At 37.2% G+C, this 23944-nt stretch overlaps 1 protein-coding gene and 1 non-coding gene across 5 annotated transcripts in view; both read left to right on the plus strand.

Moving 5' to 3' along the window:
- LOC133534241 (klarsicht protein) overlaps positions 1-23944 on the plus strand; it is a 348033-nt gene that overhangs the window by 265661 nt on the left and 58428 nt on the right. The gene's annotated exons all lie outside the window — the stretch shown is intronic.
- On the plus strand, positions 14770-14908 carry LOC133515661 (U4 spliceosomal RNA). The gene has a single exon (XR_009799060.1). It is a non-coding gene; the product is annotated as a U4 spliceosomal RNA (small nuclear RNA).

Genomic DNA, 23944 nt, shown 5'->3' on the forward strand with positions numbered 1-23944 from the left:
TCCAAGGTCGTTATAGCTCTTTACGTGGACGATGGTCTTGTAGCGCACAACTCAACGACAGCAGGTGACGAGTTTTTAAAGGAATTAAAAGCTAGATTCAAAATAACGACCAAACCTGCATCTTACTTCCTTGGAATGGAAATAAACGTGCAAAAGGACTTCATATCTCTATGCCAAAAGTCATATATCAAGAAAATCCTGGAAAAATATGGAATGTCTCATTGCAAGTCAGCACCATCACCCATGATCAAAGATAATGATGTGGAAGCGGATGAAAACATGAAGTCGAACTTTCCTTATAGGCAAGCTGTAGGCGCTTTGGCCTATCTGTCTGTAGGTACGAGGCCTGATATCTCCTACGCTGTTGGAGTCGCCTCGAGACACCTAGAAGCACCTACAAAGGAAGATGTGATGCTAGTTAAACGCATCTTCAGATATCTGAAAGGAACCCAAGAAAAGGGCCTAATATTTACGAAAAAGTCAACGCCGCACTTGGTCTGCTACAGCGACGCAGATCATGGAGGAGACCAGTCTACTGGACGATCAACTTCCGGTATGGTGTGCCTATTCTCTGGCGCCGCTATAAGCTGGAGAAGCCAAAAGCAAACTACAGTTTCCATTTCTTCAACGGAGGCTGAAGTCATAGCGGCGAGCGAAGCGGCTCAAGAAATACTATGGCTGAATCGACTGTTTAACGATCTAACAAAGACGGAAAAGCCAATCCTAAACTTAGACAACAAATCAGCAGTTTACTTAGCGCACAACCCCAAATACGAATATCACAAGCGCACCAAACATATCAAACCAAAACACTTCTTTGTTAGAGAATGTGTGAGCAATGAAGAGTTCAGTATGAAACAAGTTCCAGGCGAAGTCCAACTCGCTGACTTATTTACCAAGCCGCTATTTGGGCCCAGACTACAGAATTTGAGTTCTAGAATGGGACTTAAGAATTTTACCTAAAATTCTTAAAGCTTCTGAGGGTGTGAAGTATGTTCTACTTTAACATACCTTCTTATTTTTAGAAGACTAATTGTCTATGACAATCGTTGCCGTGGAGGCAATTATCTAAGGAAAAATATGTCTGTCAAATGAAACATCAATATTCTCAAAAACATATTTAATTGTACTAAGACTTGTTAAATATATAATTATAAAATGCTTCAGTTTCTTCTATTATGAATAAACAAAGTTCTCGCTTACGCCACTGTCACACTACAAGTTGAGATCTTTATAGAAACCGGCTTGCTCAGGTGGTTGTTTTTGGTCTAGTAGCGGAGCGATTCTGTTCTGAATGACCTTTATGAATAACTTGTAGATGTGGGATACTAGACTTATTGGTCTATAATTATTTATGTCTGCTTTGTCACCTTTTTTATGTAACAGAATGATATTGGAATGGCAAAAATTATTGGGTATTATTCCTGTGAAAAGTATACTATTGAAAAAATTTGTGATATGCGGCAGAAGAACATGTCGTCCCAGTCTCAATGCTTCCGTCGTAACGCCATCTTCACCGGGGCTTTTTTGGTAAATCATACTTTTTAAGGCATAATTTACTTCATAGCCTGATATTGGAGGCATATCAGAGCAGGAGTATTCTATATTGTAGTCTTATATAGAAATAAATATTAGTAGCATAGTGAGGTTCAATGTTTAAATAAGTCCAGGAAATCAAGTGTGCTACCTGGAGCAACCAACGACCTACTAATATCTAGACATAAATAGTGAGCAATTTATCATTAAGTGCGCATGATAGCCGGCTATTGACTAAGTGCCCCCTTTAGTCCAAATAACTGGCAGCTATAGCGCACATGAGCTATCAACCGTAATAGATAAAGTAATCACTGCTTTTTGCCGACGTTTCCTTAAATCACCCTCATAAACTAAATCGGTAGAACCTACCCTCGGGTTTGAGGAAACCGGTAGTTTTTCATATCAGCCATCCAAGAAAGAGCTCTGATGTTTTTATATTTTCTACGGAAGTTATTTCACTAGAAATATTTGATGGTTCTACGTAAACTGGTTTTAGTGTTAGATAGACGTCGGCCTAGACAAAATGGCTCAATTTGTCTTCTGCAACGTAAGTGGTTCCATGATTTAAGAGCACGGCTGCCCACTCTGTACAGTAGGAAACCACTAAATCTCGGGAATGGGCTAGAATGGCGAGATCAGGTGAATTAGTGTCAGACACTTGAGTTGTAAACGAAATTGTGGAATTCCGTTTCCGCACATGCACGTTAAAGCATAATGAGAGTAGAGTCAGACCAAGACAGAGAGAAAAGACCAAGATAAGTTGTTGGCAGTGCAAGGGTTATTTTAAACGTCAGACTTCTATAAAATTGTGACGTTTACTTCACACTTGCACAAGCTGGGCTATCAAAATCTTTGCAAACTTAGGTTGGTCTGACTCTATACATAGATTTCCTTGTTATCAGTTGGCTTTAATTTAGTAACACGCGCTGACTATTTTATTAATTCTCATATTTCATCCAATTTAGATTCCCGACTGTTTTATTCTATATATAAAAATAAACTACTAAATCGTATCCCATGTTAATTCAATGTCATTTTTTTACGTTCATATTTATTTCAAAAGAAACGAAGTATTGAATATCAATGCGCGCCTAAACGAGGTGGTCGATGCTCGTTTGTTATGCTAATCAGAAGTGACAGATAGATATCACTTTCAATACTACTATTGCCGTAAAACCGTATAAAGTCGTCGTAAAAACGATTAAGATCTACTTTAACAGCCTATATTAAAGAATAAAAATAATATTAAGAATTTATAAGATCTGCTTTAAATTTCCACCAATTAATACTTCAGAAATAATGTTCTTGATTGAAACGTTATTACTTACTTAACCTTGTAGATTAATATCGATCTATATTCTATTATAAGAATTCAATTCGTCATAATATCAGTCATCACGAATTAGAAATTGAGTCAAGGTTGCTTCATTAACAAAGGTACTTATTAAATGCAACATAGTCAGCTAGGCGAAGTTGAGATTTTTTTATTATTATGAAATGATACGACTGTGTCCCAGTGGCGGCGTGTCACAAATATTCGTAGGGAACCCGGAGCTAACTTTGCTTTCCGTTTCTCCATGAGCCGATCGTGAAAGTACTCAACGGGCTGAAATTAGACAAGCCGGTGGGAATCGAGTTCTTTGAACGATCCACCACTGCTGTGTACATAATATACCTACTTGCTCCATTTGTGTACACCAATCATTTCGTTCTCGGCGCAAATATATGCATTAGTTAACTTTCGTTATTACATTTTAAACAACTATAGTACATTGTAGGAGAGGCCGGAAAATCGCTCAAAGATGGACGAGTGAATTTGAGGGCCGACACGTTAGTGGAGGTCCTCAAATAATACGAGTCCATCTTTAGCGTTTCCGGTCGAGGCATTACATAGTGCTTTCCACGACTGCAGCGAGGAAATAAGAAAACATTTGGATAACTATAAGTACTTTAATAAAAATTAATATTTATGCCATACTGTTGAAAAAAATGAATCATCTTGGAATCCATGGAAATTTACTGCGTTGGTTTGAATCCTATCTCTATCGACGTTCACAAATTGTTAGCATATACGGTTATGACTCAATTCCTTTTATGGCTGAATCAGGCGTGCCGCAGGGCTCTAATCTGGGCCCATTATTATTTGTTTTTTTCGTGAATGATCTTTTAAATAGGATTAAATCACAATGTCTCGCATATGCAGATGATATAAAAATCTATAAAGTCATTAATACGGAAAATGATTGCCTTATGCTCCAGGAAGATATTGAGTTGATATCTGATTGGTGCAGCACTAACCTCATGTCTTTGAATATCGATAAATGTCAGTCAATTACGTTCACAAAAAAAACCAACTGGATTAATCACGAGTATAATATTAATGGCAAACGATTAGTTAGGGTTTCTTCCATTAGAGATCTAGGAGTATTATTGGATAGTGAACTGTCGTTCCGTTGTCACTATGAGCATATGGTGTCAAAATGTAATCGCATGCTTGGTTTTATCAAGCGAACTGCAAAACCTTTCAAAGGGCCAAATAGCCTAATTGTTCTATACTCCGCATTAGTACGAACTACGCTCGAATACTGCTCGTCGGTTTGGCAACCAATTTATAAGACACACTCTGATAGATTGGAATCAATACAGGCAAAGTTTTTACGATATCTTTCCACTAAAACAAAAACACGCCGAACTCTTCATGAGTATTCAGATAGACTCTTAGCATATAATTTACAATCACTATCGTCCCGACGCGATGTCGTTGATATGGTTACACTTCATAAAATTGTGCATGGTGGTCTCGACAGTAACCTCATGGATTATGTTTCACTTAGAGCCAACAATAAGAGAACACGGAATCTAGAATTGTTTGCCTTGCCTATGGTTTCTAATAACAATGTATCCAATAATGCGCCTGTCTTTAGAATGTGTCGTGTATATAATAACCTAGATATTGATTTAGATATTTTGAACGTGTCTTTACCTAAGTTCAAAAATGTTTTGCTGTCCCAAAATTGTAAGTAAATATCTTATCGTACTTACAGTTTGTTATATTTTACTATATTCTTTACTGCCTTTAATAACAAGATTTTATAGTGAAAAATTGTATTTAGCTTAATAATTGTTCCGTGGTTATGTTGTGTACAATTGTAATCGTGGTGTGGGTAGTGTATAAGATACTTATATATGGTATATTTTAAAATGTTGTTGCCTGCATTGTGTTATTGTACCTATCAAAATAAAATAAAAAATAAAATAAAATATTGGCATGAGGACAATTGTTGAAAGAAAGCGATGTATTTTTGCCAGGAACATTATATTTTCTTCACTAGAAGAGCTAATTTTTATAACGTCGATACGTGTTTCTTGTATTTTTAAAATACAAATTACACTATCCAATTCAGTAAGTATTCTGTTATTTGCTTCAAACCGACTGTAAACTTTGAAGCGTTTTTGCCAAAAAATCACAAACAGCTACAAAAGTAAAAACGCCTTAAGCGTGAACTGGATGGTTTTGACGTTTCTTTTTTTTAAACAAGTAATTGGACCTATACATAACCTAATTTTATTTTTAAAGGAAAAAGTTGCGCCATAAAAAGACCTTTTTACCATCACTAATGACAGATGATGATAACATAACAATGAAACATTGTAGTAGTGGTGGTTCAGGTGCTACAGCTATTGCCTACTTTCCAGCTTGGTTTAAGACCATGTATTGCCACAATTCCGAACAGTGGCGTGAAAAAAGCATTAGTGGCTGTCGTGCCTTATATTTATATTTGATTTGTTATAATTTTACTCCGCTTGTAGCAAACTGCATTTAATTTTACTCCGCTTGTAGCAAACTGCATTAAACATGCTAAGGGATCAATGAAGGCTGTCTGACGCGCAACCCTAATCATGATAGTGCGTAATATTAGCATTGTTGTTGAATGGCTTCTCACGTGGGTGTTACTACGTGCGAAGGATTGGACAATTTTATTATTAGCCGAGGTGAACAGCCTGCAAAATGCTCACGGCCTGGTCTTTTAATTCAGTAGGCTATAATTTTTTTCTTTATTGCCTATTAATTTTATAGTTCAGTTATTGGACGTCTCTGCTTCTGTGGTGTGTTTGTCCTACTTATCATGAATGTTATTACGTTGAACATTTTGACATTTGACAACATCTATTTCAGATATGAAATCTTTTTTTTTAATGTCTCTTATCGATTTGATATTCCCAAAATTCTCATACGTGCTTCATTCAACACCAGATGGGTTTGATCGGTACTTTTGGTTACAAACCCACTAACTAAACTTAGATTTTGCTGCTTCTTATTAGGAACATCATTATTTCTTCCTTTTGTTATACTTTAATTTTGTATTTCAGACATGGCATCATTAATAACCGAACACTTGGCTAATTACACTAGGAAGTTTAATATCTTATTGCACAAGGCCTCCTGTATTACGTACTAAGTAATTATAGTGATTAACTTCATTGTTAGGCCTGTCAGTCAAATTTTTGGCTTAGATTACTATTTCCTCTACAACTTTAACGATTATGCCAATACATAACTTGCAATGGTTTTGAAATAATCGAATTTAAACTGTCGTGAGACATACTAACATTAAAATAATTCTACGGATTTTGAAATGATGTTCGTTGTTTTTTTTTTTTTAATTGGACTCTTACTAAGTATATTTTTCACGTTTGCACAGTTGCGCTGTTTGTATAAAATACAATCCTTTGTTTTATTGTTACATCTACTGTATTATTTAGTAATAGTACCTATAATTATTTATTATATGTAGGTATATAGATGTTATTTTTTTTTACTCACTTATTAATTTTCTGCTCCAGGTGATATTGAAAATAAAACTTTTTTAGTTCTACATTCCCGCTTCACGGCACGATTTCCCATTAAGCAATTTCCCGATGTAGCCAGCCGCAAAACACCTATTTCCACGTTGTATAATATCACTGTTTAGAACATAGTAGATCATCTGTCATTTGGATACATCACTTTCATCAATCTATGAACGCATTATATGCGATATTTGAATAATGACCTTTTTATTGCGTTATTCCAGAATTTGCCATTGTGTAATACACAATAATTACACTAAGCACATGCCTATTGTTGTTTTAAAAGCTCTCTAAATTTGCAATAGGTACGTTAAATTTACTTTGTGTTGACCGTACAATGGAAACATTTCCGTACAATATTTTAAATCAATGGCCATGTGTTGAAACTCAAGGGCGTCTGTTAACACGAATATGAAAACTAACAATATAATCTCCCGTTTCTCAATACAAGGTTCTTGATACTTTATACGCAACATTCTTGTTTTGGCTTACGTTTGAACTATTGAATTCCAATTTCCAATGTTACTGGGCTTCATTGTTATTGGTAAAGGTATACTGAGCCTACAAAACATTCTGCATCCATTACCTGTATGGTTTGGTATTATTCATTTTTCTTTTAACAGCAAGAGTTATGGATCTTTTACAATTTCAAGCATCATTTGTACTTATAATTCCGGGTCCTTGAACTCAAGTAGCTTGTTGTGGAGTTTAAAACAAATATTATTTATGTGTGCTTTACTATACTCTGTTTATAAAACGTTGACGGTATAATAAATTATATTTTTATTTGTTACAGGTAACTGTTTGGTGTTTCCGCACTATGCCATTTAGCAAAAATAGCATCACTAGAAATGAGGTTTGACTTTGTATTTACATATGCAGTGTGTATTTTTGGTATAACCGCAAACATAAACTAGACGTAGGTTTTAGAACAATTCTGGTTTTTTTTTTAAATTTAGTCTTACCTAACTACCGGAGCATACTTTTTTTTCTAATTTTTCGAGCGGCAATGTATTTCGTACATCATGATCACTTGTGATAGTTGTGACTAGGGCTTCCAAATACTGGACCTTTCGGAGTACCGGTATTAATACCGAAACTATTCATCAATCCCGGTATTGAGTATGGATTCGGAATATTTTACAAAATTTGGTATTAATAACGCTAAATATCGCACCACATAAGTCTTATTAGCTTTAAATGCCAATGGACATTGAAATAATGTTGTTAATTTGCATTGATTTCATTTTGCATTTCAAGTTGCTGATATTTTTTTCCTACTTGTTAAGGATGGTTAATTTTTATTTAACAGTTACCATGCAACTGGAATTCCGTTCCAGTTCAACATATAACTCATGTTCTCAATAGTAGCCGTCCATATTTATGAAACCTATGAAAGTGTGTTCATTAAATCCTAAATACTCTTTGATTATGCTGTCGTATCAAAAATACACTTTGTATAATGAATCAGCATTCTCTAAGCTATAATGTCTTTTATTACCAGTTGCATATCGAGGCCAATTTGGACCACTGTTGTTCACCAATTAATAATATCTGCAGTAAATATTTCTCTACTGTTACTATTATTATTGGCCGTGGTAGATTTATAACAACGGGCCTGTGCATCGTTCAGAGCCAGAAAGCCTTTCGTGAATTTGACCTAATGGTACTTAAAACATTATCAACTGTACGTCACGTATAGCGTAATTATTCAAAGCGAAGCCTGCGAAGGCTTTAGTGCCATAATCTTTATCAGATCGACGGGTTATTGCTCCCGGGTGTGATTTATCGGAATACATATAGGTAAATAACTCGCATACAAATACTGTATTTATGTCAATAAGAATCACAATAGTTTTTAAAATAGCTGAATGTATCAAAAATATGGCATCAGATAAATTGTCAATAAAATAAGTTGCTTGTTCGTGTTCATGACGTCTTCTCGTTTAAATTTAGAGTTGATGAGTGCAACACACCCTTTAAGGGTATACGATTTGAATGATTGCAGCTCGTCGCCTGCGGCTTTTAACATTAGAATCAATCTGTGATTATAATGCATGAGAAATCTTTCACTTTGATTTTGCTGCACAACTTTCGTATATCTTAGACTTTTGTAGTTTCTCAATGGCTTGGAGATTTGCATGAAGATTACGTTCAGTGCCTTTATATTAACTTCGCCGTGTTTATATGTGCTAAAATTCTGGATCAAAGTTTACCTAACCGAGAAATCGCTACGATGATGAGGATTTATGATTCTTGTTACTTTATAACGCATCGCATCCTTTTAAAGCTTCCTTCTTATTTTATTACATTATTTAAGTAACTTCACGAAGCATATGGCTATTTCATAATACGGCCCCTCGTGCACCGCAGCTGCGCCTGCGCCTCCCATAAACACGTGTTCCACGACTACTATCAATTTAGGTTAAAAGGCCGTAAGTGTATATGGGTAATTGACATATGTGTGCCCTTTTACATTGGCGTGTAGCAACCCCAACCTAACACATATCATAGCATTCAGAAAAGAAAATACTGAATGCGTTCGCTATGTTTGCGACTTTTACAAACAGTCATTCAAGTGCAGTAACAGTAATAACTTGTTTATTATGGGCATTTTGTTCTTAAAAGATTACATCACATTCATTTCATCAGCTGATAAATTCTAATTATCGTAGTAGTAAATAAATCAGCTACTTAATTTAAAATTCGGTACCAGATGTATTTTTAGAAGTTAATAAATAATGAAATAGGTATTCTTGATTAAACCATATAAATATTTTTTCTATGCTATCACTATACAAACAATATATCAAAAGCCTAGTCATAAAATGATATTAAAGCGTTAACCATTACTTACAACCTGACATGAGCGGGTGACCTCTAATGAATTGGTTTCTACGATATGCAATTTACATCCGTACAAATCTCATCTAGACATCAAAACAGCCTCTGTGGCAAGACGAGTAGTTTAATAGAAACACAAAAGCGAATGCAAAGCTTGTAAAAGTTGTAAATCAAACGCGAATCGAAACTCATATATTGCAGATTGGCTGCGTATGATACGACGTGATACGCGCGGTCATTACTATGATTTGCAGCGGAATTGACTTCGACACAGTCCACAGATATAATATGTATTTTTTTAAATATACAATAATTTTTTTCCACTAAAATTAACGTTTCCTTAACGGATGATTTTTACTTTTATATAAATTGATATGCCTTTGTATAAAAAATCTGTTTCCAAATATATTAACACGTTCACCGCGGTTCAAAATGTTGCATACTTTCAACTAGTGCTGTAAGACCACCCAAGGAACCAGATATTTCTAATGCATTAGTCTGCAAAATTTACAAATTTTGACATGATACATGTATAAAAACATTCATATGTTGGCTTCGCCCGCAGTTCTGATATCAAAATATGACAACTAGCAGCATATAATAGGAGGCATTTAAACCTCTTACAGCACTGAATTCAAGGAACACTTTTAGCTACTACTTAGTGATGTTCCTAAGAAAAAGGCGATGTTATCAATATATTTAAAAAATCTAGGTACAGTTTTGTCTTCCACTTCTTTCGGGGTTTGTGCTTATTGTAACATTATCCTACATCTTTTATTTACACGACCCATGATTTATCTACATAATCGATATACATATGTACATATACTAATACAACTCTCTGACTGTAGACACTAGGGTAGGTAATTACTATTTTTCATTACTGATCAACTAAATAGATATTCCTTATAGGGATAAGTACGCCTTCTGTTCACAAACTGGTGCATTAGGGGGTGGGGGGGTCTTTGGACCTCTTATCTGCAGTGCATTCAGCATTCAGTGCAGATTCTGCACTGAATGCTCACTTTTCACTCTCAGTGCGATGAGAAGCCTGTTACGTGTTTTAAGGTTTAAAAAAATCTACTTTTGAATAAAAATGGAACCATAATTATAGCCATCTCTTTTGTACCTATAAAACTATTTACAAGCTACGAGCTCTGCTCCAGAGCACCACCCACCACAATATTTTCTCTCGCACAGCCCGGGAGTACATGAAGGAGGTATTTAGACCCCTTATCGCAGCGAACGTGTTAAATAATTATTAAAAATGTTGTTACTTATCCAAAATGATTATTTTCTTATTTTTAAACTAGAAACTTAGGTACTTAAAAATGTAGTAACTTATTCGTACTATAGAGTTTCAATTTCGAAATATTAACTAAACTAGTTCCGTAATTGTGCTTTTCACCGCTACGTAACAAAAATAGGGGAAATAAGGTAACAATTATGTAGTTTTAGTTAATAAGACTAGAGGTCCTATTACTTACCTAATCGTGGTATCACGGTTACAAGACTAGGTACACGCTGTACTGCCCTTTTTATGTAGTCGTTTTGATTTGAATATAGTCTACAATAAATGAATACCCAAATAATTGAAAATGTCCAAGAGGCGGCATTTATATGCTAGAAGCATACAATTTAGAAGTTTTCAAATAGGACATGCGAAATAACATGTTTATTGTTTAATTGTTTACGTAATACGAGGTACGAACCGTGTACTCTTCGACCATCCAATAAAATATTTTTTTACTCGTCGACTGTAATGGTTGAATTAAGATTTCGTATACCAAATTATAATTGCGGACTTTTCATGTATGGGCTCCCAGCTCAACTATAAGATTTATTTCGAAATTCGATATGCTAAATAATAACTATAAAAAAAAAACTAATGACGTGCCGCCGCGCTCCCATAGAAAATACTAAACGGGCGCGGGGTCGCGCGGAGTCGCGCATTTATGTATTTTTCATCACACTTGCTTGAAAAAGATCTTATTTCAAGCAGGTGTACTGAAGGACAAAGGCCTATATTGTTCCCTAGGGAGTTATAACTTTTTTTTATTATGCCACGAATTCGTAGAAACTACGTCGTGTAAATGAGTTTTACTTTAAAAATACTGCCGTTAATAATTTAATATGTTGGTTTATGTTTAATAATATTTCATTTGATTAATTTAATTTAATAGCAGTTTAAAATATTTTTACATAATTTTCAATCGTGGCTGAATGCCGAATAGGTGCCTTCGGTGCCTAACCTGACAAAGAATGACAATATTGCGGACGAATGTTTTAAATGTCACCGTATTTAAGAATTATTTCGCTTAAAATTTAGTTTTTTCTTCGCAAATGTGATAGAGAAAATTGTGTGTAACTCCGGGGGTAAGAATATTGCAACCTCGGGTCTTTAATTCCCTCCAGCCTCCGGCTGTCGCGAATTACCACCCTCGCTTCCAAAATTTCACTTACCCCCCTCGTTGCACAATTTGTACTACATTTTTGTTTACTGAGATACTTACCACTTTTCATTAATTATTTAGGTTTTATAGTTTAAAAAAAAGTGTTATTTTAGATGACCCGTAGAAAAAGTATTGTATACAATATTGATATAATCAAGCTTTTCAATGTCCTAGTCAAAAATACGTAATATAGCCATATAGAGATGATGATTTTAGATAAACATGTCTACAGTTACTCGTACTACTGCATACGCAATGTGTGTTGTGGCAATATTGTAGCTGATTGCGCATTTCGCAAAGTTACAGTTTCACCGGCGAGAGAACCGTGAAAGTCCTGGCCAATGGCCATCATTGTTTCATCCGCCGCGGTTTTCAATCTCATCGCATTTTGTAACTACCTTTTATTTGTTTATCATTAGAGATGCGAGTTTGTATATGATAATCATGCAGACCTGAGTGCCTGACTGCTTACAACGTTTATATAATTACCATATTCTGTTCGTTAGTAAAGGTGACATGTCATATTTATTTTTATACGGTTTATTGACTTGAATGTCATAAGGATTTTAGACGCTGGTACGTTAAATAGTATTGCAAGTAGATGCACAAACATTTGCCTGTTAGTAGTAAAGTCTACAGTAGCAAATAATAAGTATACGAGTTATACATAATCATTTACTTTAAACAGGTAAATATAACATACATCATTTATTGAATGAACACTGACAAGCATGTAATAGTATCTTGTATGCAGTTGTCAAAATCGGTTCTAATCATATCAAAGCTTTAAATATATAGTTTAATTTTTTTATTTGCAACCAAGTACAAAACCTTCCTCTGCGTCTTATACCCTCAATCTTGCCCTCCAAGATGTTTAAAAAGAATCTGTCGTGCCGTATCAGGTGGCCAACCATCTTGCCCCTTCTGTTAGCTACTGTGTCTAACAGGCATCTCTTCTCTCCTGCCATGCTCAGTACCTCTTCGTTCGTCTTCATTTCTGTCCAGCTAATCCTTAGCATCCTCCGCCAACACCACATTTCAAAGGCCTCCAATCGCTTTCTGTCCCGTTGACGTATAACTAATTTTAATATAATGCTATAGATCGTGTCATTCACGATAACGCGTGCCTTGACTCGTAATATCATGTTATTAAAGGTTAGATTAGACAAATCTGCGCGTCATCGTAAAATACAAGTCTTATAATGAGAATGCTTGACTGGTATAGAATGCCTTAAGGCATTAAGTCCGCCATTTGTACCTTCATGTATTGTGCAATAAAGATTAAATAAATAAATAAATTCTTACATTATTTCGTAAAAAATCCATAAAAATATTTCATACAAATTTGATCGACAAAAAAAAGATATTATAACCATAGTCTGTAATAAAATGTGCATGCTATTTGCATATTGTGCAAGTAGTAAATAGGTATAAACAACCGGTAGGCGTGTAGATTGATGTCATTTATTGTGTTGAAGGTCTTTAAATATATCTGTAAGTAACATCGGCCTTCGTTTTTCTTACACGAGTACTTCAATTACCGCAGTATTACAACATCGCCTTAATTCTGATGAGTCATAGCAATCTAGTAATCTAAAACACTTGCGGCTTTGTAATTTCGTCAAAACGTGTCCTGAAGTTGCGATACCCTAGTTCCCAATTATGTCAAAGTACGCTCTTTCTGAAATGAATAAAGTAGAAGTAAAAACATGATCAAAAATACTGGCACAAATGCAAATGTCTAGAAATATCTCGGCAAACTGGCAACGTTGGAAATGTATAATAAAAACAAACAAGTATTTAACTTAGAAATTTATTTATGTTTAATGAAATATGCTTGACCTTGCTTTCCATATGATGTACATTGCATATTCGACCATTGTATTGCAATGCAAACCACTACATTTACTTCACAACAAACAATTGAGCGTTCATGAATCTCATTGTGTTCGATTTCTGATTTCACAGCACCATTATTTCATTTTGTTTATCTAACCTGTTACAGCATGCGTTATAGGTGTTACATTGGTGACCTTATGATGTGTTAGCTTACTTCGCCGATTCGCCGTGGTGTCATTTCGCAAGTTTGCTATGGCTGTCAGCTGTCTCTGCGTGCAAGCATGTTGCATTGCATCGCTTCGTTGGTTTATGTTTGAGAACTTGAGAATTTGCTATTTTTACTTTGAAAGCTTGACATCTCCTTGAGACGGTATTTTCAGTTACGACATGTGTCCTAATAGAGGTTGAAATCCGTCTACTTGAGTCAGATAATACCAACAACTTGTAAAATAAAAATTAATTACGAGTATTAACGCAAAATCCTTATTTCGTATAAAACTTAGTGAGAAGCATTGAGCAACCTCTGCATTCCGCAACAAGTATAAAAAAACATTTATAGAGGAAATACGATGGGGTTTTGTGCCCGGCCTTTTGATCTCTCGCCTTTTTATTCCCGTTCGTATTCGTGAATACAAGTTCGCGTGTACAATAACTCATAATACCGTATATTCCCGTTTACCCATTGACTGAAGTCATGGCTCATGGCTCGCCACGACTAAAAATCTTAAACACCTATGTTGCTTTACATACATAGTCCATTACAAATATCATAATCATTGAACTCGAGTATTACTTTTATACTCGCAATTCTACTACACTAGTAGTTTATCCATGTACTCGTAATAGTAGTAGTAGTCAATCTCACTGCACCTATCATAAGTCATAAAATAAAAACTGACATTGCACAGGTATCTTCCGAGATCAACCAAGCTGTTAGTTCCCAATGTTCCCATCGTCAAGTAATTACTTTAATATTCCAACGTTCTAGTAACTGCTGAGATTTCGTTACTGATTTCATTTATGTTTTTACAACGTAGCGTAGCTTCATATAAACAGGTATTTTAATTATGCGCAACGCAACTATGTACTCCTTCCCGCGAGAACTTGAACCATCTTGGTTTACTTTTTATGCGTGTACAGTAGTAGTTGCAAAATTCTACAACAGATGGCGCCGGCATCGAGATAGAACACGCTATCGTTTGTTCGACGTAGTTTTATGGGGTGCCTTGCGTTCGCTAATTTTACTAACTTTGCGCAGAGGCAATATCGTAACCAATGAGGTTTATCCGAGGTGCGATTATTGCTAGTTGAAAACTTTACCAATACCCCGCCGTGTGGACGTGAAATACCGTCCGCTATGGCAATTTTTGAATGGCTGTAAAGGCCTCAAAATCCACATAAACTACCCGCCCCGAAACCGCCATTCCATACCATACAAAAGTAGTCCCTATTTTCCTCTCTGAATATTAACATTATTGAAAATATTTTGACACATATTTGTTGCAAATCTACAACAGCTTGTTTTGATTTTTGTTCGAGTTTTTAATTATTATAAGTTTGCAGGAGGATTAAAAAACTGTATGCAATTTGTTTAGCTAATGGTTTGATGTATTAGCTATAGTCACTATAATCAAACTGTGTAAGCATGCTTTCTATAATGTTAATATCCGCAGAGGTAACTGGGAACTACGTTTATATGGTGAAACGGTCGTCTTCTTTCCTCTTAATTATTGTAAAATTAAATCGTTTGAAGACAGTTCAACATTATTTATTTCATTTCCACAACATTTCTCGCGATGTTTCACAGTTTCTAACCTACCTAGACCCCACGTGTCGCATGTTGCAAATTTATTATCTAAACGCAAATTACAAGCGAATGGTTGACATATCCCATAAACTTCGTTCTCAGACTCGACGTTAATTTCCCATAGAGTCAACATTAATTTGCCATAGGTACAGTAAACGGAGAGCTTGGTTAATTGTAGCTTACGGTTGATACGTAGCTGATGTTGGCACTGTGCGACTATGCGAGAAGGTAATTGCGCTAATTTGTGCCGGTCGTCGGCTGTGGGAATTAGAAATTGGGGTTCTATTTAACTGATTTGTGAGCTTGTCTTTACGTTTTTATCGATAAATTCTGGCTTGACTATAAAACTCTGATTATAAAATGTTGAAGAAATTTATAATAGTGTGTAATTGTTCTGAATCGAAGAACGTAATTAATTATATTAATTTATATACATTTTGGCGGCCTATCGTAAGATCGGGCATATCGTGAAATTCCTGGGCATATCGTAAAAATATTTATCCCGTTCCCTGAGTTGACGGGTTCCTATACGTGGGCAATTTGCCCTTCGGGCATCTGAAGCAACCTAACGAACTATTGGTTTCATATGACTACCGTCAAAACATTACTCAAAAACGTTACGATCTTGCTGATCTGATCTTACGATCGTACTCCGACATATACATATAGGGACATGTTTATTATAATCTGTAATTTCTGTATGCTTATTCTCTATATTTTATAAATAATAATACGACAAACAGGGGTGAGTGGTCAAACCCGATAAGTCGAAATATTTTTCATTCAAATTAGAACTATATGCGACTTGCGTGGAGTGAAGGAAAAAATATCTCGATTTATCAGTGTGACTGCTCATCCCTCGCACGCGTAACTGATCAAATCATATCCGAAGCTATCAAAACTTCCAATCATATCAGCAGGTGGCGATCCCAAACCATTATAATAATGTTTTCATGTCAACTCACCGACTGGTCAATTGGCTGTATTGAGCACAAGCTATCATGTCAAGTGTAATAGGATTAGTCGCCAGCCCCAGTGTAAATAAGGCGCAGCCATCGCGGATTAACAGTAAATTGAGTATTTCCGATGCAAACGTACTGGGGAAAATTGCGCTTGGGCATATCCAAGACCCGTAGTACCGCCTCGCGTCCGCTCTACCTTTTGCGGTGACATAACCTATATTATAACGGTTCTTGCAATGGATTTCTCTGCGGTATTTCAAAGAACCCTTAGAGGTGTTCTGTAGAAATGTCGTTCTCATTGACAGCGTAATTACGCTCGTCTGTAGCAATGCTGACAGAATAAAAAAAAAACGTTTCTCTATGCGAAGCATCTGCGGTATGTTAGTAACGCTTCCTTAATTTGTTCACAATCAACCTCCTTAGTTTGGGTTTTTGTTCCGTGTCAGTTAAAACACGGTCAAGTTTGAGCCTTGGAATCGATTTCTCACGTCTCGTCACGTTGAACGAGCATTTGAAAAAACCGTGTAAGAAGCCTTTGTGCGATACTTAATTGAACTGGTCGGGGATCTGGATTTGCATAAAGCTTTGGATCACGTCCATTTTTGGCAGCAATTTATTAAAAAGGAATGATGATCTTCCTCGCTTTTTATATGGACGTATTTAATTGTACCTACATGCCTTGCTATTGTAATACGGACTGTGGACAAGCAAATTAGAATTAGGTACCTTATTGAACTCTCGACTAGAATGAGTTTCTAGAAATGCATGGAAATGGAATATGTTCTATTTTGCGAAATATGAAAATAACCTTGCCATATTTTTAATATTCGCAGTCATAAGAACACTATGCTAATGCATATCTGGTATTCCCTTGTCCATCTACGATTTGTAAACGTTAATTATACGGTATGCAAGTAATCTGGCTTCCAATAGTCGTAAGTTGAGAATGTCTGACTACAGCTAGAGTCATCGTTATTCACGAGTTACTCCCGCTCATGATTAACACCGCCATTGACCGGTGTTCCAAACATTTCGCTGAAACGCGGACAAGCGCATGCTTTCTGGACATTCGTCTATTTCCGTTCGACGTCGGCTAAATCCGGCAGCGGCGGCCGATGACTCCGCCGGCACGCCGCATGCGCCGGCGCCGGACCTTGACGTAAACTTGACGTGTGCAATGCAACACTGTATTATCAACTTATTTGCAATAGCGTAAAGATTAATATTAGATAAGCAAGGTACATGCAGTAGGCTTTGTTCGGGGATGCCTGGGAATGCTCTAATTGATGCCGATTGCCAACTTTATTAATTCCGACGAAAACGTTATGGATGATTACTCAGAAACGATTGTCTACGATACGATCTTCGCGAGAAGATTGTTAAGTAAACTCCTCAAAGAAAAGATAATGAATAGTTTCTTACATGTCTGTCTGTTTAAATTCTTAGCGGCCAGATACTACTTGACTAGGGAACGCAAATGTTTGCCATAACATTTTCACGTATTGTGTACGACCACCCATTGACTTTTTCTGTTCACTAGTTACATTTTAACAAGACTATAACCGTCTAAGTAGGATACATTTATTAGAAAACACTCAGATTTCTAGTTAGCCAGTCACTTAATTACCATCTGTCGAACTGACCCGCTATTATCCCGTCTTGTAACAATTATGACGTCTATGCATAACGTATTGCTTTTTGTATAACCATTAATATATAACTTATTCCAGTAGTCAACGATAAGACACGTCGTTTTTGACACAACAATGAGACGAGATTACGAAATGTATATTGCTTTGTGCGATTGTTTGAAGCACAATTACGAGTGGAGTCGGACAGCGGTGATTCGCTGGCCGACGTCAGTAATAACGCCAATTATAACGAGAACAGTGCACCGAACATTACTCAAACACTAGAAGCGGAACGGTTTCTTCATATACTCCGGTAAGGTCATCATTCAAATGTAGCTAATGCTCCGGTCTTCAATATACCTACACCCTTAAAACTACTACCAGGTAACGAGTATTGTCTTTGTTGGCTTCCTGAGGGCCTGCCAGGAACACCGAAGTTCGTAAATTTCGAACAACTATCTCTGTCACTTTAATTACGCCTTATATTGGTGTAAAACAGAAAGATGCCTGGAAGATGATTTTTGCAGTTATAGCCCATTTGTTGTTATTTTTAAATTAAAAGCGCATTCTCCTTACATAATTGTTCTGTGTAACCTACTTTCAAGATACAAATGATTCTGAACTCGAGTCAATAGCAAAACACGATGTTATTCCGCAAGAAATAATCTTAGTGTTGATTTCAAATTGTACCATTACAATCCAAGAGCGTAATGAATGGTTTGAGCACTCGGTGAAGGGTGAACACCTGAGATCCAGGCAAATTATATTACTCGTTGTATAAAACTATACCTACAGCACAACTTAGGTTTTGTATTTAATACTTTATACCTTGAACATGGAAAATGAAAACTTGGCAAATGAAACATCGGACAAATAATGTTTCGTGATTGCAATAGGTCACTTGGTAGCCTATGCGTTTAGAGCATTTTCTCTAAACTTCGAGCGTCGTGTCTTATGTTGAATTAGTCAGAACTGTCAGAAGCAATGTAAAAAATGTAATTTTGTGTCTGTTGAACCGTTGTTGATTCGACACGCTGTCTGAAGCTTTTACTCTACCTACATAGTTTGCCTACGATATTGAAATCGACCAGTTAATATTGATATCTAAATTGAACCTCCATCATATTTAAGAACTTACTCAGATCAGAGGGGAAAAGTCAACGAAATTAAGATATTTATGTTTTAGAAAATGAATGACTGTGGCACAATAAGCCTAAACTTGCATTTGCATACACAAGACATATGACCAGCTAACCCCATAGTCTGTCACGCTCGCGCCGGCATATCACGATATGATTGCGAAATGCGACATCCTCACCGCATGCTTCGCCTTGACTTTACACCTCTTGGTATTTCATGATATCTCGGTGACTGCATAATATCACGGTTGATCCTAGACTGATGTATAATTTATCTTATTATTACAGTGGAAAGACTTCAAAATCTAGGTAACTGTATTCTGGCTTAAGCTCAACAGAGTTTATTGTTTCTTCATTCAAACATTTTACTGACGTACGTCGGTATATGTTACGCTTCCCGATTATCTTCCCGTTTGAAAAAAAGACATTAAATATACATATATACTTCACCACCTCTTTGCCTTGCCTCTTTTTCTTGCCTCTCTCATTAAAAATAAAAACTCTGTTTGCTTCCATTAACCATAATTAGGTTAGTTTATTATATCTGGGACGACATAGATATCAAAATAGATGGAAAGTGCTTAAACCACCTACGCTTTGCTGACGACATCGTTCTATACTCGCAGAGACAGCTGAAGAGCAACTCCTAGAACAAATGCTAAACGATCTAAGCCAGGAATCGATGCAAGTTGGTCTAAAAATGAATATGGAGAAAACAAAGTGGATGAGCACTGCTGAAAAGGCAACCACTTTATTGGAAGGCAAAACGATGGATGGAACGATGGAATGAGCCGGCCATATATGTCGTAGAGATGATGACCGATGGGACCAGCGAGTACTGGTCTGGAGACCTCGACTGGCAAGCCGAGGTAACGGAAAACCACGAGCCAGGTGGTCTGACGATATCAAAAACCGACCTGGCATAGAACTGCCGCATACACAACAACATGGAAATCCATGACAGAGGCATAATGTTCAGCAGTGGGCGCAAATATGCTGAGAAGAAGATTATAATTGGTTGTCTTCAAGTTATCACGCTTAATATCTTCATCACATCGCATATGCAATCTGCATAAAAATGAACAGACTGATATATTTTTACATAAATTGCAGTTCCCATCATGCCTTTATTAGACACTGATATTTTTTATAATATCTTTATCTATATTTCCTGTGGTGTGGGTAATGGGTTGTTCATAAAAATAATATTAAATTATGTGTGAACGCACACTTTATTACAATTGAGAACCTTTTACTCCAACGCATTTTTATTTTGAATGTACCATCAAATAATAACATAATTTATATGTGCACCTACACGAGATTTAACTTCAAGAATTTTTGGAGGATCGTCTAACTTTATTACCCAAACCTGTAGCAATTCTTACGTATACAGGGTGTGTAAGATGTTATATGTACGAAATATAGAAACGCTTAGTACGCGTACCTCAAACACTGAACCAAAGTTGACAATAATCAAGTCTTAAAGGTACGCACTGTTCGCAGCTTTATAAGGGACTGTAATACAAGTAGGTAAATAAATACATTAGCAGGGGCGGCCTTAGCCTCTGCGAGGCTCCGGGCGGAAAATCTTTGCGAGGCCCCTGTTTTTAGTACTAAACAAAAAGCCCAAAGGATCCTTCAAGAGAATGGAGCACGGTCGTGAACTAAGTACCTATGTGTTATAAAGCAACTAAAGCAAGAAGCGAGGCAGAAATCCGAGCTCCACCCAGGAGAGAAGATCCGGGACATTAAAACTGAGCTGTGGGAAAGCAAAGCTTGGAATCGAACTCGCAGAGTGAGCGAGGTCAACAGCTAAGCTCCGCAAAGATAAGGCCGGCAGTCCCGAATGTGTAGAGATTTCTGCGAGTCTGACATCAAGCTGCGTAAGAGCATAACGTGGAATTGAACCAGTGGCCAAATGTAAGCAAGACCGAAAGCCAAGCTTGGCTTGTTTCAGTAAGACCTATAACTTTCCTGCAGCGCATTTAGGCGTGGCCAAAGGCCGAGTTACAGACAAAAACCAATGGCCAAGTGTTTTAAAGCGCAAGGTCTAAGGCCGAGCTCCACGAAAGACGGAAGGACTTCCGCGTGAGGCCAAAGGTCGAGCTATGAGAGCTTGCAATCGGACAAACGGCCGAAGGCCCAACCGTCCGATCGAAAAGCGTTTTCTTCATGCTAAGCTGCAGGGGAGCATAGCCTGAACATTAAGAATAAGAATAAGAATAAGAAAATATTTATTGCCACAAAAAAAAACCTTATCAACAAAGTACAATATAATAACCTTAAATACTAAATACAAATTAATTAGAAAGATAGGTACTTCGACATTTAATACCTGATGATTGGGCAATGGGCTCCAATCTCAGCATATGCCAAGCAGAGGGCCTAGCGCTGGTTTTCAGACTGGACCCTTGAGATCGGTCGGTCGCAGGTTAACAAATTTCTGTGCTTTGCTAGGCTCTACAAATATAAAATCAAAACAAAAGTAAAATATATATAAGTGAAAAAAAAAATAAAAAAAATGTGTGCTCCTGTATGTGCGCGCGTGTGTGTATGTGTGTGTGTGTGTGTGTGTGTGTGTGCGTGTGTGCGTGTGTGCGTGTGTATGTCTGTGTGGGTGTGGTATTTTGTATTTATGGGTTATGTATGCAACTGCCAAATTTCGTGCCTTCAGGAGGGAGAAAAAAATCTGCTCTGCATATCAAGTAGATACATTTTGACTAACCGCCTGTATTTTAATAGTCCCATCGGTTCCCGTATGGGTGGTGGCAGGTCATTCCAGATCTTTGCAGCAGCAAATTTAAAGCTCCCTCTAAAGAATGCCGTCTTGTGCGTAGGTATCGCAAGTTTCGTGCATCTCCTTAGCGATTTGCTGCGTGTATCATTGACCCATTTTAGTTTTTCAAACAGGTAGCAAGGTCTTTGAAACTCCAATACTTTCCGAACCGCGCAGGCTAGATGCAGTTTTCTCCTGTTGTCCATATTGAGCTGCTTTCTTTCGTTTAAGAATGGCGTGATATGCGTTCGTTTGGGGACGTCGTAGCAGAATCGAACACACGCATTTTGTACACGCTGTATGGACTTTTTCGTTTGTACCAGGAGTCTCGGCCCATATACTATGTCCGCGTAATTGAATTGGGAAAGTATTAGAGATTCAACCAGAATTTCTCTGACTTTTATCGAAAGATACTTACGAATCCCGTATAGTACTTTAAGCCGATAGAAGGCATTTCTAATTTTTAAGTTAACGTGCTCTATGTATCGAAGCTGTCCATCCATTATTATACCCAAATTCTGTGCTTTCTCTACTTGGGGTACTGTTTCGGCTCCGATTGCAATTTTTGGACATTGCTCCTTAATTTTTAAACATTGCCATTTGTTCCCCACTACTAGAAACTGCGATTTAGTTGGGTTTAAAACGAGATTGTTTTTTCGCGACCAGTCCGCCACTATTTCCAAGTCTTCATTAATTTTATCCACAGAATTCTCAACGTTGCTTGGCGAAAATGAGTGATAGATTTGGGTATCGTCCGCATATAGGTGTGCGTTGCAGTACTTAAGATTTTTGATTAAATCGGCAGTATACAAAATAAAAAGCAATGGACTTAAAATTGATCCCTGGGGTGTGCCGCGGCCGATGACGCGCGTTTTTGATCTCACCACCTCGCCTTGATCCCCCTCTATTTCAGTGTATTGCTTACGGTCCGTGAGAAATGATTGGAACCATTTGCAGGACGGTGGAGATACGCCATAATAAGCCAACTTAGATATTAGTAATGTTGGGTTGAGGCAGTCGAAAGCTCGCGCACATTAATCAATATGATCTTGATTCTCTTGCTACTCAACCTTTACCATCGATGAAAAAAAGAAGTCGAGCATCGTCGCAAGGTTGCCAGCCTAACGATCTTTTACAGGATACATTTCGGAGAGTGTGCCGAGGAGCTGCACAACCTTATTCCTCCGTCCCCATTTCACCATCGGACTACCAGACAATCGGCACTCCGGCACCGCTTCATGGTAGGTATTCCACAAATACGCACGAAGCGTTTTGCTTCAACATTTCTTATGCGAACTGCCAAGGAGTGGAATGCCCTGCCCGAGTCTGTGTTTCCGCATGAGTACAATCTGGGTCTCTTCAAGGCTAGGGTAAATAGGTATCTCATAGGTAAGCGTGCTCCACCGTAGACCGCATCATCACTTACCATCAGGTGAGATCGTGGTCAAACGCTTGCCTATCGTTATAAAAAAAAAAAAAGAAGTCGGCTAGTAGCCCCGCAAGCGCGAGCCCGTTCAAGCGCGAGGCCCCGGGCGGTTGCCCGATTCGCCATCACCAAAGGCCGCCCCTGTACATTAGTTTCCTTGCATGGAAAACCGTTCAGTTCATGCTTCCAAAAACTTTCCCGCGCCTGTTTGAATGCGTTTTCTAAGCGGAAATCAAAATAAACAAGTAGTGATCCCGATAAATCGTAATTCGCCGTAATGGTGCATCGGCATTACCTATCAGTATCGAAATCAGTATTCTCTAGATGGTAATTTGTATACGCATCGCTTACGGAATGCTCGTTATGGTCTGGTTTCTCTGCACAAGATTGGAATAGACCCAATTAGATTGAATTGGGATATTTATTACTGATTTCCCTTACATGCCGGCAGGCTGATTGCTTCGTGTTTTGAAGTCAGTTGTTTCAAAATAAACTAACCTACGATATACAAGGAGGTACCTTGTTACTTAAGCGAATCATTTCTGGTAGGTAATATATTTTCATTTTCTAAAATTGCTATTTGATTCTACGAAAGAAAAAGTTCTGCATGCAACGTGGGTTTTAACCTTTTAACGTCGCGGAATGATTCATATTGCTTAGGTATAATAAGGTACCGA

The sequence above is a fragment of the Cydia pomonella genome, chromosome 2 (assembly GCF_033807575.1).
Source record: "Cydia pomonella isolate Wapato2018A chromosome 2, ilCydPomo1, whole genome shotgun sequence".
In the NCBI taxonomy this organism is placed as follows: domain Eukaryota; kingdom Metazoa; phylum Arthropoda; class Insecta; order Lepidoptera; family Tortricidae; genus Cydia; species Cydia pomonella.